General features: G+C 48.0%; 1 long non-coding RNA gene across 4 annotated transcripts in view; it reads right to left on the bottom strand.

The window, feature by feature from the left end:
• Positions 1–552: 552 nt before the first annotated feature.
• The window catches only part of LOC125283406 (uncharacterized), a 25,815-nt gene continuing 16,033 nt past the window's right edge, over positions 553–10,334 (bottom strand). For 2 of the 4 annotated variants that reach the window (XR_007191239.2, XR_007191237.2), the window contains exons 3-7: positions 7,826–7,947; positions 7,029–7,239; positions 3,396–3,469; positions 1,959–2,537; positions 553–1,872 (exon numbers count right to left, since the gene is read on the bottom strand). This is a non-coding gene — a long non-coding RNA (uncharacterized LOC125283406). The remainder of the gene's footprint in view (positions 1,873–1,958; positions 2,538–3,395; positions 3,470–7,028; positions 7,240–7,825; positions 7,948–10,334) is intronic. The other 2 variants (XR_007191240.2, XR_007191238.2) reach the window with 1 other exon arrangement.

The raw sequence follows: 10,334 nt of genomic DNA, 5'->3' as shown, positions 1-10,334 counted from the left end.
TGTGGCTAGAGCCCCAGGACAGACTCTGAAGATGTCTGGCTGGGTCCCATGCCATGCCCTGGAAATGCAAATGGAGTCAGCCCCACCCAAACCACAGGGAATGGCAATGGGGGAGTACTGGTCCCCCAGAGAACACTGGGTGCTGTTACCAGCAGGGGAGAAGGAGTGCTGGTCAGAATACACTAAGTATTACATCGTGTCTTTTGTAGGGAAAGAGAACCGTCATCTACTCTTGTGAAAATACAAATTAGTAAAGAGGATCTTGAAGAACAGTTTGGCAGTGGCTATTAGAATTCATAAGGGGCAATTCCCTGAGCCAGCAATTCCTGCAAATACGCACGTGTACCTGTGCTTTCTACAACACTATTTAATAGAAAACCATATAAAATGCAGCTATCTAAAGGACCATCAGTATTGAATACATTAAGTAAAAAGGAATTTCCATGCAAAGGAGAACTAGAAAGCCATCAGAAATAATGAGGCCGAACTATAAATGACAATACAAGCACAGCCATGAGTTACTAGGATCCAGAATAGTTACAAAACAGGACGTGTCAATTATTCACTTTATTAAAATTATACATAAATCTATTTATTTTGAGAAATGTAGATTCACTCATTCAACAGATATATATTGAACTACAACCTATGTATTTATTCAATGTGTATGTACAGTCTCTCAGCAAAAACTTACTGACCCTTCTAGGTGCCAGGCACTGGACTGTATTTGTGTTTTCATGTGTGATATTTATCCGTCTCTAGGTGTACTGTTCATCCATAGGAGAAAACACTCTGAACACTGGTTATCTTGGTGGGGGGAGAGATTATGCCCGGTCTTTACTTTCTACTTCATACATTTCTGCATCGATGGATCAAAGGTAATGCAAAGCGTTAGCTCCTTCATTATAGGTAATCATTCCGACACAAGTATTCACCAAATATACAGAAAGTTATGATAGCGACAGTGTGGAGAAAACAGCCAGGCCAGCACATGGCAAAGCCTGCACAGGTTCTACTTATAATCTGTAGGAGGGAAACGAAGGATGGGGGAGATGTTCTTTCTGGGAGTCTCTTCACCAGGAGCATGACTGTGGCACTGTGGTTGCACAGAGGCCTGTCTCGCTGTCTCATGTTTCCTGTGTTATCTGTGTCCACCATCCCAGAAGGCCATCCTCTCTGGGCATGTCCTCTGACCTGAATTATTAGTAAGCCCCCGAATACTCTGCCAGACACAGACTGAAAACGATGGAACATTCTGGAAGAGGTTTACCTTGGACTGAAAGGCTTAGAGGTGAGCAGGGAGTTGCTGGAAACACTCATACTTAAAACGTGAGGGGAAACCCGGAGCACAGGGGCCGAGGAGGTGATATAACAGGTGGAGCAGATCAGGTACAAGGCAGCGGGGAGCAGTGGGGGCGGGACGGGAGGATGACAGCCCCCCTCCATGAAGCAGCCACCTAGGACTTAGGGTCTGATGCTGCCAGATTGGATGTTCACAAGGAAAGCTGGAAACAGAGATTTTCAGGAAAAAATCTACTTTTGCAGTGGTTGTAAATCACTGAAACCCATTTTGTAAAGACTGAAGAACGGGGTCCTATGGACATCTGTTTTAAATTCCTTCACGGTAAATGCGATGTAGTGTAAACGTACCAGCAGAAGTACACTCCGCGTGACAGTGCAAGTGCACACCCGCAGGCGCAGACAGACAGACACACAGACACAAACACACACCCCTTTTAAAAGGAAAAGGGGAAAAAAGCAAAGAGCGTTCTGTAGTGCACATCGTACCACGTAGGTTAAGGGTACTTGCCGATTTGAAGAGGGTCCTCCGAATGTAGTTCTGTAATGGGTTGTGATAAGAAAGGCTTGACTCTGTGGGAAGATGGGAAAGAGAGAAATGAGTCAAGGAGCTCAGTTTCAGCAGAACCGCAAACACCCACTCCAGGAATGGCACATACATCCTGCTCCTGTTCAAAGCAAGGGCCACTCACTCCACAGGGCCTTCTGCTTCCTGACGTCTGGCCCTCGGCACACGCACTCACACTTCAGTGGATCGGGGCTCCGGCGAGGTCACTAAGCAGGACACTCCGAATCGGATGCCCACTCACAATCTCATCATGAATTACTGAACACTCAGAAATCGCTCAGGATAGGTCAGCAAGGATTTTCCCGATATTCCAGGTTTTCCAAGTCGTCTCCAGTTTCCTGCCTCTTCTCAAAATCTTTAACACAGTGCTCACCGCTCACAGTTCACTGAAAAAAGGACTCCTGTTCAGACTTGAAGTCAGTAACGTTGATGGGATGACTCCCTCCTCCAGGATATGCAAAAAATCAGACCTCGGAGAGCCGAATCCTCCATCACAACAACCATACACGAAGGCCAATGCGTTTTTCAGCCCAGAAGCACCTCTGGGCTTGAGCGAGAGTCCGCTTCCTCTTAGTTCACTCGGGGTCCCAACAGGCTAGGACATCGTCTGCAGAAGCACAGCCTCAGATGCCAGACGGCAACCGAACAGCATATTTTCTGTAAGGGAATCCTGTATTTGGAAAGGGTGAAAACCTTGTTATCATAGGATAAACTAGATCAACCTCATACTTGAAAACTATTTCCAGATGATGAGAATTAGACATCCTTGAAGGACAAGCTGAAACTTTTATGCTCACCAAAATTTTTTTTAAAGGCAATTCTTGGCATTTTATTGAAATCACTCATTTAAAAAGAGGGAAGGGAGTTCCCTTCCAAACCCTCGGGCTTGAGGCCAGGGCTTAAATCTCAGCTCCGCCCCTTCCTTCACAGGTGCCGTGATGGAAATTCGCTTCACTGCTTTGTGCCTCGGTTTCCCCACCACAATTCACGAGGTTGCTCTGAGCACTGAATGAGGTGATGCAAGGGAAGCATTGCACACGGTGCTACAAAAGCTCCCAGCAGAGATTCACAAACTCGCCCTCTACAACTCTGCAAACTCCTTAAAACCTGGTCAGGGTGGCCCCCGGAATATCTCACAGACAGTAAATGACTAAGTTCAGCCTCCCATTCATTCGCTCAAACAATATTGACGACGCATCTGCTCTGGGCTAGGCACCTCTCTACGCCCTGGAGATAACTAAGTAGACAAAATACACAGAACAATTCAGATCATGAAACTAGTGTAGGTCATTTCTTTTCAAGGTTCAGAGAAATGACGTTCATGGACAGAACAGTCACAAGGGAGAGTGTATTGCATGTGGAAGACTGCTCGACAGGTTGGAATGAGGTCCCAGGGCCAGCAAGAAAGCGGGGAGGGGGTCCAAGGAGAGGGTCCCCTAAAATGAGGTCTCCAGCATGCATCCGACCCCCTCCCGACCTCTGCCTCTGACTTTGCCCGGCTCTGTCCTCTGGTCCAAGCCACACTTACTGGATGCTGGGCAGCTTTCTCGTGACGATCACTGCAAAGTCGACATCAAAATATTTTCATGGGAGATCTTCATCCTGAGGAAAAATACACAGCAAGTTTGCTCATTCTGTATTCCCGCATACATTTACTGACCATCGTCATGTACCGAGTACTAAGTCCCAAACAGCAACGGGCTATTTCAGGGATTTAAATCAGGAACAATATGGTCAGAAAGGTACTTTTCAGGTGACTTTGGTCTCTGTGTGGAGAATGGATAGAGGACAAATGTTAGGAGATTCTCAGAGCCGTCCAGGAAGAAGGTCCAGGGAAGAAGTCACAGGGAGCCTGAACTGGGGGAGCAGCCACTGGCATGGAGGTGGGGAGGCACTGAGAGGCGCTGGGGAAGTAGGAGCTAACAGATTTTCCAAAAAGCAGACTGAGACAGATTAGAGAGGGTCAGGAAACAGTTGTGTGTTTGCGGGGGAGGGGTTGGAGCCAGCATGTGCGGGATCAAATAGGATACAACAGCAAACATCACAAAGCATCCCCGTCAGTGAGGGCGAGCACTGTCTTGTGGTACATTTACGTTTTTCTGTGAGAGTCGCGTACGGTGGGTGGGAAAGGGCAGGCGTCTGCAGCCAGGGAATGGGGGTCAGATCCCATCCACCACGTGTCTGCTGTGAGGCGCTGCAAGTCACTAAACTCCCTGGGCCAAGCTTTCCTCGTGTGCACAGTAGAGAAATTGACTGCACCTCACGGGGTTGTGAGGACTCATGAGGAAATAAATATACAAGCCACACGCACAGCAGGACCTTCCCTAGTAAGCGCCAAGGGTGTGCCTTTGATTTACTGACACAGGTACAGAGATGTGGGGCCTGGCCTGGGCTGTACATGTATTTTTACTGTGGGCTGCAGCAGAGAGTGTGAAAGCCACACACAGAGACACACACACACAAACATACACACTGAGTTAGACAAAGACACTCATAGGCACAGAGACGCAAAGACCCACACACAGAGGCACACAGACAGAAGAGACAGACACAGAGAAACAGAGATACAAAATACAGACATGTAGACACACAGACCCCTACACACAGACACACAGAGAGGCAGAGACACAACGACACAAACACAGAGATACACACACACGCAGAGACTCACAGAGACCGACACACACACACAGACATAGACAGACACACTAACGGCCCTGCTCCACCACCTGCATCCCCAGCCTGGTCACCCCCTGGGCTCCTAGCACATTCTCTCCATCTCTGTCGTGTCCACTCTCACTCAGCCCTGACGAGGATTCTCGAAAAAATTCTCTCCTCAGCTCCCCAACTGCAAGGACACCCCTTTCTGGCCTCTTTCAACCACACACTGCGTGTCTCCTGCAACAGCTCCTCACATCCCTGAGGCCTGGCAAGAAACAAGGCGTTCCACAACCTGCTGACTCTTTGGCATCCCCCCCGCCATGTATGCTTTTAACACCCTCGTGTCCACCTTACTTCTATTCCAGAAATACAGAACCACTTGGTCAAAGGGGAAAGACAAAGAGAAACACAGATGCCAGAATCCCGTGGTGGTGTCGCCGGTGCAGGCTGGGCCAAAGGAAAAGCGGGGGTCAGGATGACACCCCTGTTTCTGATGTGAGCAACTGAGCAGGGAAGAGTACCGTGTAAGTAGACGGTAGTATGTAGTATGTATATTAACCCACCTATGTAGACAGGAGCGATGGGAAGCAGGGATGGGGGAGGGTCGCTGACCCCGGGGTCGGCATGACGGAGACAAATCACAAGCAAGCATTTTCTAGTAGGAGGTGATCCCTATGGGGTAAGTGTCAGAACTATACTTCCAGCTACTCCCCACCCTTGTGGAAAATCTCAGAGGGTCTGGTTTGGGCGAGAGGGAGGGAGACAGAGGGACACAGGAGGACAGAGAAAAGGTCTGCTTCGTGACGGATCAGAAGAGAGAGGCTCACCCATCTCTACCGTTCACTGTCAGAGCTGCCACACATGCCTGCCCGTCTGCAGAGCGCGGCGATGGACGAGCTAGCTGAGGCTACTGGGAGGAAAGGTTTAGGGCAGACGAGAACTAACTTCTGCTAGGAAACTCCACAGCACCCTTCCAGAACATTACTCCCACGACAGGAAAGGGTAAGGAGAGTCTAAAATTCCCAAAGACAATGAGAACAATTAAAAGCAGATGAAGGACAGCATACACTCCCACATCTTCTGTAGGACTTCTTACTTTAGTATAAAGAGCTTCCCCTTGGGGCGCCTGGCTGGCTCAGTCGGGTGAGCGGCCAACTATGATTTCAGTTCAGGTCAGGATCTCACGGTCCTGGGATTGAGCGCCACTTGGTCTCTGTGCTCAGCCGGGAGTCCACTTAAGACTCTCCCTCTGCCTCTGCCCCTCTCACCACTCTATCTCTCTCTAATAAATTAATAAATCTTAAAAAAAAAAAAAAGAGAGAGAATCCCCATGCATCAGCTCCTTCACCTCGGAAGAATTCTGACTAAGGGGTCACTGTGGAGGGAAAGCTACCAAAAGGCACACCTCGAGCCTCTAAGGAACAGACAGCTTCTTTCTGCGCTATGGGAAAGGAGCAAAACGGCTGCAGCAGGTGACATTTCCACTTTCGACTCTGGGATTTCCTAAGCCCGTCTGACTCATAACTCGCCGAGAGCTGGAGAGTCACAGGAGGCGTGGAAGACACCCAAGACGGGACCAGCTCCTGGACGGCAGCCGGGAACCGCCGTGAGGAAGCACAGCCTTTGGACTGGAAGAGGATCCCGCAGGGCCAACCGCAGCACAGGCTGCCCGAGGTGAGACGCACCCTCTGCGTCCTTGATCCTTGCGTTGTGTGGAAATAGAAGTTGGGAGACACCGAGCAGCTGCGGTGCCTTAAAGGGGTTAACTTCCAAAGGGTTCACTCCCCCTTTATTCTGTTTCTGTGATGGTACTGGCTTTCCTGGGCCCTACTGGTGCCCGCTGCCCAAAGTGGGGAGCCTTCAACTGCCCCAAAGTCTTGAGCCCATGAGATCATACAGAACGAGCTGCCACGATGGTGGCAGCAAAAAGCCTGTGACCCGCTGCCTCTGCTGGTGCAGCTGGGGGAACATCCCAGGAGGAAGGTGCATGAGACAATGAGACTGGCAGCCAAGATTTTCCCTGCCCTGTTCTAGAAGCACATATCTCTCAATACAGGGATTAGCAAACTTGCTGTAAACGACCAGAAAATATTTTACCTTTGCAGGCCAGACAGCCTCTCTTGTAACTACTCAACTCCGCTGTCATGCTGGTAAAGCCGCCATAGAGAAGATACAAGTAATGGGAGTGGCTGTGTTGCAATAAAACTTTATTTACGACGATAGCTGGGTGGGCTAAATTTGGCCCAACAGGCCCAGGTTCCAAGAAGCAAAGAAGTGTTGTTTATATTTATTATTTAAGGAAACTTTTATTTTTTAAAACACCCTTTGGACCAATATAATTATCAAACAAAACAAAACACCGCCACAATATCTTACTGACCCTGTGCTCTTCGCCTTCCTCACTCCTGAGAGAGAACCTTTTTCTTGGAAGGGGTACCTAAGTCTCAATGTACCTTGTTCCCAGGAACAAAAATGTCAGATTTATTCATTATTAACCCACCTACATGACAGCGGGGAGAATCCAAATGTCGGGACCAAGTCGAAACGGTGTCGGGCCGAGAGGAGGCATTTCTCCAGTGGCTTCTGCTCACACTGCACACGTTCTGCCACTGCCTTCTGCTCCCGTTCCTTCCACCACACCATGGTCACTGAGGTACAGATGCACCACGGCCCAACAGACTGCAGAGACTCCCCTGAACAAGCACAAGGCTCTGTGTAGAGAACAGGGAAGGAACCTGGATTTGGAGGAGCTGCAGCCCATTTGGTCCCAGTTCTGCCACTAACTGGACCCATCTCCCTTCCTGTGAGTGAGTGTAGTTACACCTGTTCTTGCTCCCTAGTAGAGCAGGTGAGGGACCAAATCAGGGAATAGCTGCAAAAGGCCTTTATGTCATCGCACCATCACCCAGCCATGCGCATCTCCAGCCTGTACTGAAGACACTAGCAGGATGACAGGAAAATCTTCATTATCGCCAATATGGAACATGGAGGGGTTCTGGGTCTCACAATTCCACGGGCAGGGTTCTTCCACATGTGCAGAGGAAATGTCTACTAGGATTTTTATCCTAAGCCCTGTTTGTAACAGCAAAGGATGAGAAGCAAGGCACCCATCCTTCACCAGGGCCCTGGGGACACTAAGTATGTGGCTTGGGGGCAGCAGGCGCAAGCAGCTGGGGACGGGGGCGCGAGACAGACAGTCACTGCATTCCCTCTGAATATATTTTAACATTTCTGAACCAGGCGGGCACCTTCACAGGTGAAACAATTTGGGAAAGAAGAGGGGGAATTTTCATTTACCTTTAATCTCCAGAAGGTGGTATCCATTCCAGCCCCAAGATTTAGAATTTGACAATGACATTCTGTCTTCCGTAGAAATGCCTTTATAAGCTGACTGACGCCATGGACTCGAGCGAAATATCCTGAGAGAGAGACAGAGACAAGGTATTGCTCAGTGAGGTGGGATATCATCCCTGCAGAGCACACGCCAGGAGAAAAGCAAATCAGGACACTTCTGCTCTTCCTCCGGGTCAGCGGGTTATTGTGGACTTCATGGGAGAAAGAGTGACTTTCACATTCTCTTCCTTTTTTTTTAATTTAATTTAAAGCTGCTACAAGCAAAGTAAGTACAATCTATTTAATGATTTAATGGAATTAACGATCTTACAAATAAATTGCCCCTTGGGGCACCCGGGTGGCTGTTGGTTAAGCGTCTGCCTTTGGCTCAGGTCAGGATCTCAGGGTCCAGGGATCAAGCCCTGCATCGGGCTCCCTGCTCAGCTGGGAGCCTGCTTCTCCCTCTGCCTCTGCCCCTCCTGCTCATGCTCTTTCCAATAAATAAATAAAAACTTTCAAAATTAAAATAAAATGTCCCATTATTTTACATGGGAAAGACAAGTGCTTCACATCAAAATGTCAGATCTAAATGTTCCTCTTGGAAATGTGCTTTTTCATGGTTAGGTGAAAGCTTTTCAGGACTCGTTTAAAACTCAAAATTGCGAGATTATGACAAAAATAATATTTTGGGTTCAGGAAATTGGGCAGATGGATGTCAAAGAAAAAAAAATAGCCGTATTTCTTACCGAGTCCCCTTCATCTCCATTCTGTGTGGGTAAGAGTCTCTATGTTTATAAAATGGCCTCACGGAGCACCGGTGGGAGGGGAAGACACGAACAAACGATGCCCAGTAAATGGACTTGTTCAGCTCCGGAGTGGGGAGCTGGAGCAAAGTAGATGGGAAATAAAAGAGGGGAAAGGAAGAATATCTGTATTCTAAAACCCTGCTGCTTAAGTACAACTATTTTTTTTAAAGGATTTTATTTATTAATTTGACAGAGAGAGAGACAGCCAGCGAGAGAGGGAACACAGGCAGGGGGAGTGGGAGAGGAAGAAGCAGGCTCCCAGCAGAGGAGCCTGAGGTGGGGCTCGATCCCAGGACTCTGGGATCATGCCCTGAGATGAAGGCAGACGCTTAACAACTGAGCCACCCAGGCTCCTCTAAGTATAACTATTTTAAGAACAAAATTTGAGTAGCATTTAGAAACTTACTGCAATGTGACATAAGAATTCTATGTCAATTGATTCTAATAAACAATTTGAGCTTGTATTTTACATGTTATCTTGCATTTTATTTTTCTAGGAAACCATTTTTATTGTATGTTATAGAATATCATCCACAACAGACTGATTATTGGGAAAAAAACGTTAAAAATGCTCACCACACGCTGTTTGGGAAGCACTCTCCTAGTGGGAGATGCCAGCCCAGGCAGCGGAAGAAGGAAGGAAGGCTGGCTGACATTCTGCTAGGGCACCCAACTCCCAGGGCCCCGAGGTGGGACCCTGCCTCTAGAGCATGGATATAGAAAGCTGCCTCAGGAGCCCAGAAGGGAGGCTTCAGGCCTCTTAGCCAGGCTTGGCCCCATCTTCCTAATGCCTGGGTTCATCCTGAGCTCCAAGTAAGGTCCATGGCCTTATTCTCAGGGACCACGACTTTAAACTTTCTTTGCATTTCTTATAGAATCTACCCATAGGCTCCATCTTTAGGGCCAGGATTCCTGGCACACACAGGGACTGTGGTCATTTGAGGTTATTTGTGTTATTTTCTCAATCTGGCTGAGACTGAGTCACCCTCCCATCTCAAATCCTTTCTCTGCCTTGATAGAAAGGACTTGCAGAGCCTAACAGTGTTACTATCACTTTAATAAGGCCAAAAAAGTAATTCCTTACTTGAATAGACAGTCACAGTAAAAGATCATATAAATGGGTTTTAAACACACAAAAATGATCTTCCACTTCACCCCCAAAATAAGAGCAATATAAAATAAAGTTACTGTAAGATACCATTTTCCACGTATCAGAATACCCACAATGAAAAGGCTCATAATACACTGTGCTCATGAGGATCTTGGGAAATAAGCACTTTCATTCCCCTGGAGAGAGAGCGAACACCAGAAATTCTCTTTTTAAGATTGAATCCTGAAAACCTCAGGCCTTTGGGCTGATGAGGGGACACTGGGAGTGAGGGGGTCGCTTGCCTCTGTTAATTTCCGAGGACCTCCTCTCCTTAGACACTCTTACAATATGCTGGATGTAAGGGTCATGCCAGTAGCCAAGGCTTACTGCAAACCTGGAACAGAGGAAAGGAGGCAGATGAATAGAGGTCATTAGGTTCTGGCCCAGTTCTCAGGACCCAGGTCGAGGAGGAAAATCATCTACCTCAAAAGGCCAACAGAGGCACGTTTGGTGCTCCCTTACCAATGTCAACAGACTCGGCCATCCCTCTTGGTGCTCACATACACGGCCCCTCAGT

Source organism: Ursus arctos, unplaced genomic scaffold, assembly GCF_023065955.2.
Source record: "Ursus arctos isolate Adak ecotype North America unplaced genomic scaffold, UrsArc2.0 scaffold_2, whole genome shotgun sequence".
NCBI classification, from domain to species: domain Eukaryota; kingdom Metazoa; phylum Chordata; class Mammalia; order Carnivora; family Ursidae; genus Ursus; species Ursus arctos.
This window is presented reverse-complemented; position numbering and strand designations above follow the sequence as displayed.